Below are 9,175 nucleotides of genomic sequence, written 5' to 3' on the forward strand. Positions count from 1 at the left end.
TCAGTTTTACTTTTATCGAGGTGTGCACTTATGACGTGGTGATGTAATGATGTATGACATTCATGCACTATTACATAGAACCTGTAACCAATTATTAAATCAAACAAAAAATGTTTAATCAAACAACATATTTACACTATTACTCAAATACACACGCACACATACACACACACAGACATAAACACACACACACACACACACACACACACACACAGAGACATACGCACACAGGCACAGACACATATATATGTACCGTTTACTGCAGAATACAACTGCTATATAGACATCCACAGAATAGCTGGTGAGTTGTTGGTTGTGGAGTGTGTTGCAAGGAGGAAATTGGTGAGTTTCTGATTCAAGTTTCAAAGTACATTTGCTATCAAAGAAAGTACATTTGTTATCAAAGAATGTATGAATCATGTAATCTTGAGACTTGTTTGCTTACAGGCACCCACAAAGCAAGAGACACGAAAGAACCCAATGAAAATAAATTAAGATAGAGGCCAACACTCAATGCACAGTGAGGGGGAAAAGAGACACAAACCATGCAAACAATTGAAGTGAGCAGTAACTTTCTGAACCAAAATGAGTCCTGAGATCCGAACCCCAGAGCAGCCCGGAGTAGGCCCAAAGCCTCAGTATCAGTTCATTATATTAGTGGGTACGGAGCACAGCACCAGGGCAGTCTTCATAGCCTCAGCACCATGGAGAGGAGTGAAGATCACAGGAGAGTGAGCGATCTCGGCTCTTGCCTCTGATCCTGACACTCTGTCTTTCTAGTATATCTGGGCCAGTGTTTAAATTGTCACCCTTCTGTGAATTTAAAATGGACACCAGTGGATGATAATCAGTAACGATGGTAAATTCTCTGCCTTACAGGTAGTGGTTGTACCATTTTACTCCCCAAACCAGACTCAAGGCTGCTCTGTCAGTCTGTGCATTATTTTTTCTGCAGTGGCCAGGGAACGTGACACAAAGGCTATGGAGTGTTCACTTCCATCACTCATAACAGTTGACATGACTGCATCTGTACCACAAGACAAGGCATTACGGGCAAGCTTCACTGGATGATATGGATCATAATGTGTGAGTACAGCGTCTGACGTCACCATCTGTTGGGTCCACAGCTGAAATTCTTCCCTCCAGAAAGGTTGCAAAGGTTTCCTCTGTCCTGGGCAGAGGGCATTGATCTACTTTCAGGACTGGGTTGTCAGATCCACTCTTCTTGTCTGCTGGAACTATTGCTGTGGCTCATGGGCTCCACTCAACCTTGAATACATTTATTCAGCTTCCAGCCAATCTAGTTCACTGGATCCTTTATCATGGATGGTATAAGTATCCAGATGGGCTTTGTAAAACTTGGGTGTGGCATTTTCATTTAACACTATTTTACCATTCATAGGTTTGAGTTATCCAATGGCAACCTTGAACACTGCTGTGGTATCATTCAGAATCTTTCTCAATTCAATTTCAATTGGCTCTACATCAGCGGATGTGGCATGCAAATGGTGGATATATCTCCAGTCCAGTTGTAGTTGTCTCAGCCACTCTCATCCCCACAATGCTGGCCCTCCTGTTTTTACCCAATGTAGATTGTTGGTTGTTGTATCTGTTACAAATCTCACTCCTACAGGAGTTGACTTTTCTCCAGTGTAAGCTCTTAGTTGGATATCTGCAATTTTGTTGACACTCACTTTCATTCCTGACTACAACTCAATTGTGTCTCTGTCTGCTGCTCCCTTTGAACTAGTGATTTCAACAGCTCTTTTAAATGTGAGTTGTGCTTCAGTTCGGAGCCATTTTTTAATGATTTCTTGCAATGTCTTTCCATTGCCTTCTTTATGACGTCACAATCAGATCTTTACAGATATTGAAGGGAAATCACAGCCATTAGTTTGTACACAGTAATACTGCATACACGGTGACCTTATAATGTCTAAACAGTCTGACACTGGGCTATTGATTGACAGGTGAGCATCATTCAGACACCTGGAGATAACTTCTTGGCTCCTCTTCAAATTAGGATCACATGTCATTTATGTCCACCTGTTTCATGTCTTTAACGGATTCGCACTCCCTCGGTCAGGCACAAGTGTTCCTCAGGAATGGATAAGCAATAATTCAGAAAGGAAATCAATAAAGGGGGAAGTTGTCATGTAGAATTACAGCAAGGTTTAGTGACAGGCCTCTTAAATATTTTATCCCCAGAAAGACATGAGCTCATTGTATTGATGTTGGCGCTGACCAGTTAATCAATGCCATATGCAACCTTCACCACCCTCTCTGCGCTCTCTGTAAGGTTCTTCAGTGCATCGGTCAGTAGATCATTAGAAATGATGATCCTGCTCCAAAAGTGGAACCAATGATGAGGATAGGGTAAAGACCAAATACCAATACTGAAATGGCAACAACTGTAACACCCCACCCTAACCTCGCAATTATATTTTTTTCTATTTACCCCAGCAGGGGAGCTTTAACTATGGCTTTAAGCTCTTCCACGGGTTTTTCTGTGATGTTGGCCAGTCTTTGAAGAGGAGCTTCATTCAGACACAGACATTTACAGGAATGGATTATTGCCCCAATCAGTATGCCGATATCACAAGTCAGAGAGAGACCAGGAACGGGGCTGCTCCCACAGACCCTGAAAGTGTTGTCGACATCCAGACACGTTTCTGCAGCATCTTGCTTTCCTCATGAACAATCTCCAGACTTTGGTTAGCATAGGCCAGGACAAAGATTCTTCTCTTTATATTCGGCAGATCATCTTCAAGTGTTTTATTTAATCGATTGAAAGCATATCGTTCCTGCTCAAAACTGGATATCAGAAACACGTTCAGAGTCAAAATCCCCACCTCTCTCAACTTCTTTATGCAGTCACTCTGAGTATACTCCAGTTCATTTTCCTCATTAATTTCCTTCCCCCGTTCTCATTGAACTAAGAGCTTCATCATTCTTAGTGCAGAGAAAATTGAATTTTTTCCAAGTTGTTTGATCTCTTTATCAGAGTTTGCATCATTTTCTTTGAAATGACAAGCTGATATTATGATGAAGAAATCGTATCTTTCAAATTTTGTTTCCCTCAGATATTCAGCAGCTGGAGATTCTGTGGACCCAATCCCTGGCAGGTCCGAAGTAGCAGACATTGGACTGATTGGGATGTGGGTATTCGATTGGCTCCATTGTAGTTTCAGTGAGCCCAACTTTAGCAGCTCCATCATCACTGTTCCAAAGTCCTCTCATGGCATTGACGAAGGTGAATTTTCCTGCACCTGTTTCTCCCGTCACTGCAATGTTAAGGTCTGTGTTACCCAGTTCTGCTAGCTGCGTTCTCTCAGAAAGGTAACTTTTTCCACTCCATCCTCTTCAAAGTAGTATTTCAGTTTGTTGAGCTGTTCCATGCTGATAGGATTCTCAGACTGGGCCACCTGTTGTCTGAAAAGAAACATGTTCCATTAGAATTTCTAATCATAAAAACTTCCAAATTTACAGATCCCCAACCTCTTGTCATCCATCTCATTTTGGACCAATTAATCAAATAATCAGTCTTCCTTTTTTAAAGAAAGGGGCTTCCCTTCCTCCACTATCAACTCTGCTCTTAAACGCATCTCCCCCATTTCACGTACATCTGCTCTCACTCCATCCTCCCGCCACCCTACTAGGAATAGGGTTCCCCTGGTCCTCACCTACCACCCCACCAGCCTCCGGGTCCAACATATTATTCTCCGTAACTTCCGCCACCTCCAACGGGATCCCACCACTAAGCACATCTTTCCCTCCCCCCCTCTCTCTGCATTCCGCAGGGATCGCTCCCTACACAACTCCCTTGTCCATTCGTCCCCATCCCTCCCCACTGATCTCCCTCCTGGCACTTATCCGTGTAAGCGGAACAAATGCTACACATGCCCTTACACTTCCTCCCGTACCACCATTCAGGGCCCCAAACAGTCCTTCCAGGTGAGGCAACACTTCACCTGTGAGTCGACTGGGGTGATATACTGCGTCCGGTGCTCCTGATGTGGCCTTTTATATATTGGCGAGACCCGACGCAGACTGGGAGACCGTTTTGCTGAACATCAACGCTCTGTCCACCAGAGAAAGCAGGATCTCCCAGTGGCCACACATTTTAATTCCACATCCCATTCCCATTCTGACATATCTATCCACGGCCTCCTCTACTGTAAAGATGAAGCCACACTCAGGTTGGAGGAACAACACCTTATATTCCGTCTGGGTAGCCTCCAACCTGATGGCATGAGCATCGACTTCTCTAACTTCCACTAGGCCCCACCTCCCCCTCGTACCCCATCTGTTACTTATTTTTATGCACACATTCTTTCTCTCCCTCTCCTTTTTCTCCCTCTGTCCCTCTGAATATACCTCTTGCCCATCCTCTGCGTCCCCCCCCCGTCTTTCTTCCCGGACCTCCTGTCCCATGATCCTCTCGTATCCCCTTTTGCCTATCACCTGTCCAGCTCTTGGCTCTATCCCTCCCCCTCCTGTCTTCTCCTATCATTTTGGATCTCCCCCTCCCCCTCCAACTTTCAAATCCCTTACTCACTCTTCCTTCAGTTAGTCCTGACGAAGGCTCTCGGTCTGAAACGTCGACTGCACCTCTTCCTACAGATGCTGCCTGGCCTGCTGCGTTCACCAGCAACCTTGATGAGTGTTAATCAAATAATCAGTATGTTTTTGGGATGAGGTGATAATTGCAACATACAGGCAAACCTAAAGGACCACAGAGATTGCTTGTAAATTTCATGTGGATAATGCCATAGGTCAGGCTGTAACCTGGCTCTCTAGAACTATGAGTATTGGAAATCTATCCATACAACCTCATGATATCAATGCAGAAGTCCTTACGTGATAGCTGTCAGTTCAACCAGTATCAACTCCATCATAAATGACCTCTCTTTCTCTGCAAGGTCAGATGACAGAGGTTTGCTGATAATTACACAAGATTCAATTCATTTCACAATGAAAACTAAACAAATTCATGCCTGCTGTAACAAAGTGACCCGAGGGGGGGGGTGTCAGTGACACTGTACTGCAAGTGGTGCAGCGGACTGACACCACCAGTGACCTGGCTTCACTCCTGGTCTCTGGTGCTGTCTGTGTGGAGTCTGCATGATCTCCTGTGACTGAGTCAATTTCCCATGGGTGATCCTGTCACACTGTGTTAATTGTTAGGTTAATGTGCCCCTGTAAATTGCTTGTCTTGCAGGTGGGGGTGGGAAAGTTGGAAACTTGATGTGTATGTGAGAGAGAATTTGGTAAATGGAAATAAGCAGGTGCATGGGAAAGGTGGGAATGCTCAGTGGGGGGGGTGGAGGGTGGCAACAGAGATGAGTCTGGGTGTCATAAAGAAAAATAAAAATGTACAAGTAATTTGAAAAGATGAAAAAGATGAAAAAATTGTAAACAAAGACTAGTAACATGTTTGTAACAAATGTACCAGGCTGTGACCATCTCCAAACAAGGAGAGTGTAACCACCTACTCTTGACACCAATACCACACAGACTTGTCACTGTGTGCCACATACACATCCCCTACACTGTTTCTTCTTGGCTACTCTGACAACAACTCACAACCCCCTGATCTCCACTAATAAAACAGGGCACTGCTGATCAGGGACAATATCACAGCTGCTCTCAGAGGGAGTGGATAATGGGCGGCTTATCCACTGAGCCCACAAGGGTAAAACTCAAGGTGCAGTTACTCTGACTGGATTACATTATAGAGCCCCCAGTTGTAACCAAGACATTGAGGAACAAACATGCAGGCAGATTGGGAAGATTGTCAAAAACGACAGGGTTGTTTTATTGGGCAAATGCAATTTCACCAAATTAGACTGGGGCCTTCTTTGTGCAAGAGAGTTAGACAGGGCAGAATTTGTCAGGTTCATCAAAGACAGTTTCTTTAAACAATATGTGGATATTCCAGCTAGAACAGAGGCCACTCCAGACCTGTAACTGGGAAATGTGACTGGTCAGCTGACTGACCATTAAGTGGGGGGAAATAAGAGGAAACAGTGATTACAGTACCTTAAATTCTGATAGTTATGAGTAAATATAGATATTACAAGAAAACATTAAATAGGGGGAGGGAAATTCTCAGAGTTTTAAGCAGCAATCTGGTAGAGTTAATCGGGAATAGTTGTGGCTAGACAAATCTGATCCCTGTAGGGTGTTTAATGACACCTTCACAGAAAATGGAACTGATATGTTCTAGACAGATGGAAGGACGACTTTGGTAAATTAGGGGAGCTTTGGAAAGAGGTTATTAATTGAGTCAAGAGGGGAATGGAATCATACGTACAGTTTAGGGTGTTAAAATAATCGATCAGAGTCCTTGAGGGATGTAAAGAAGCCCAAGATGAACTCGAAAAGGGAATGATGTGAGCCAGGAGAACAATGAAAAATCCTTGGCATGTTATATTAAAGGGAATCCCAGGGCATTCTATACATACATCAAATGTAAGAGAATAACCAGGGATAGGGTAGGACCACTCAACAATAGAGGATTAAACATACACTTGGTGGTGCAGGATGTGGAGAAGTCCTAATGAGTACCAGACAAAATGCTGGGCAAATTCAGCAGATCATGCAGCATCTGTGCCTGACCTACTGAAACCCTACAGGATTTTGTGTATTGATCCAACAAGGGGAAAGTCATGGGGAACAGTGTGAACAGTGTGGGGCATGTTAATATGCTGGGGTATTCTGAGATAAAGAAAAAGGTGATGTTGGATCTGTTGAAGAATATTAATGTGAAAGGGTTGCTGGTGGCAATAGATATGATCAAGGAGTATAAGAGATTCTTTAACGAGCATGTGTAACTGCAGAGAATGGAGAAATATGGACCATGTGCAGGCAGTGTAATTGGTTTCATGAAGCCATTATCTTAAAAGGTGCAGCATAACATGATGAGCTGAGGGACCTATTCCCATGTTGAGACTTTCTGTGTTCAATGGCAAGGAATTTGATGCAAGGGAACACCATCACCTACAGCTTCCCCTCCATCATACACTGATATCATTGTTCAACATGGTCACTGGGTCTACACTCAGGAATTCCAGATCCAACCCCACAATGGGATCAGATTTATCAGGATGGCAGCTGATCAACAAAGCAGATCCCATGCACCAATGAGAATGCTGAGCACTCAGTGTGCAGTGCACTGGCAGGAGTTGCTGAGGTAGGGTTCATTGAAGAGACACACAGTGTGGCATGTTCTGACCTACCTGGAGCTTGTGCTTCCCATTCTTGATGGCTGTTTCTCACAGCGTGGCTTGTGTGAAAATCCAGTAATCCCAGCACCAAACAGGGAGAGTGGTTGGGGGCTCGGGTCTCCTCTTTGTCTTTGTGTAGGTTATCTCCTTGAAGGAAGTAAAAAGAGTGACTGATGGTTATTTGCCTATCACGATTATTTAAGGATGATCAGCAAATCCTCTTTAGTCACTGGAGAAGAATGCAAGAATAGAACAGTACAGCATAGAAACAGGGTCCTTGGCTCATATTGTTCCTGCTGACCATGATGACAAACTAAACTCATCTCATCTCCCTGCACAAGAAACATATCTCTGCATTCCCTGCATGTTCACGTGTCTGTCTAAATGTCTCTTAAATGCTCCTGTTGTGTCTGCTTCCACCACCATCTGTGACAGAAAGATCCAGGCACTACCAGTCTCTGAGTAAAAACATTACCTTTAAACATGCCCTCTCACGTCATCGATACCTTCTAGTGTCTGATATTTCTGTGAAAATAAATCCTTCCATGCCTCTCATTACTTTATATAATTCCAACACATTTCTCAAGTCTCTCAAAACTTCATCACTATCTCCGCCCCCCCCCCCCCACCCGCCACCCCCAGCTTCAAGAGAAAATACCCCTGGTTTGTCCAAAACACAGCACGTAGAAACATAGAAACATGGAAAATAGGTGCAGGAGTAGGCCATTCGGCCCTTCGAGCCTGCACCACCATTCAGTATGATGGTGGCTGATCATCCAAGTCAGAACCCTGTACCAGCCTTCCCTCCATACCCCCTATCCCTTTAGCCACAAGGGCCATATATAACTCCATCTTAAGTATAGCCAATGAACTGGCCTCAACTGTTTCCTGTGGCAGAGAATTCCACAGATTCACCACTCTCTGTGTGAAGAAGTTTTTCCTAATCTCGGTCCTAAAGGGCTTCCCCTTTATCCTCAAATTGTGACCCCTCGTTCTGGACTTCCCCAACATCGGGAACAATCTTCCTGCATCTAGCCTGTCCAATCCCTTTAGGATTTTATACATTTCAATAAGATCCCCCTCAATCTTCTAAATTCCAACAAGTATAAGCCTAGTTCATCCAGTCTTTCGTCATATGAAAGTCCTGCCATCCCAGGAATCAATCTGGTGAACCTTCTTTGCACTCCCTCTATGGCAAGGATGTCTTTCCTCAGATTAGGGAACCAAAACTGCACACAATACTCTAGGTATGGTCTCACCAAGGCCTTGTATAACTGCAGTAGTACCTTCCTGCTCCTGTACTCGAATCCTCTTGCTATAAATGCCAGCATACCATTCACCTTTTTCACCTGTACCTGCATGCCCACTTTCAATGACTGGTGTATAATGACACCCAGGTCTCGTTGCACCTCCCCTTTTCCTAATCGGCCACCATTTAGATAATAATCTGTTTTCCTGTTTTTGCCACCAAAGTGGATAACCTCACGTTTATCCACATTAAATTGCATCTGCCATGAATTTGCCCACTCACCTAACCTATCCAAGTCACCCTGCATCCTCTTAGCATCCTCCTCACAGCTAACACTGCCGCCCAGCTTTGTGTCATCCGCAAACTTGGAGATGCTGCATTTAATTCCCTTATCCAAATCATTAATATATATTGTAAACAACTGGGGTCCCAGCACTGAGCCTTGTGGTACCCCACTAGTCACTGCCTGCCATTCTGAAAAGGTCCCGTTTATTCCCACCCTTTGCTTCCTGTCTGCTAACCAATTCTCTATCCACATCAATACCTTACCCCCAATACCGTGTGCTTTAAGTTTGCACACTAATCTCCTGTGTGGGACCTTGTCAAAAGCCTTTTGAAAATCCAAATATACCACATCCACTGGTTCTCCCCTATCCACTCTACTAGTTACATCCTCAAAAAATTCTATGAGATTCGT

The 9,175-nt window shown here is 44.1% G+C and overlaps 1 pseudogene; it reads right to left on the reverse strand.

Moving 5' to 3' along the window:
- Window positions 1-2,248: 2,248 nt before the first annotated feature.
- On the reverse strand, window positions 2,249-7,261 carry LOC140204528 (interferon-gamma-inducible GTPase 10-like; annotated as a pseudogene).
- Between the last annotated feature and the right edge of the window lie 1,914 nt (window positions 7,262-9,175).

Source organism: Mobula birostris, chromosome 10, assembly GCF_030028105.1.
Source record: "Mobula birostris isolate sMobBir1 chromosome 10, sMobBir1.hap1, whole genome shotgun sequence".
NCBI classification, from domain to species: domain Eukaryota; kingdom Metazoa; phylum Chordata; class Chondrichthyes; order Myliobatiformes; family Myliobatidae; genus Mobula; species Mobula birostris.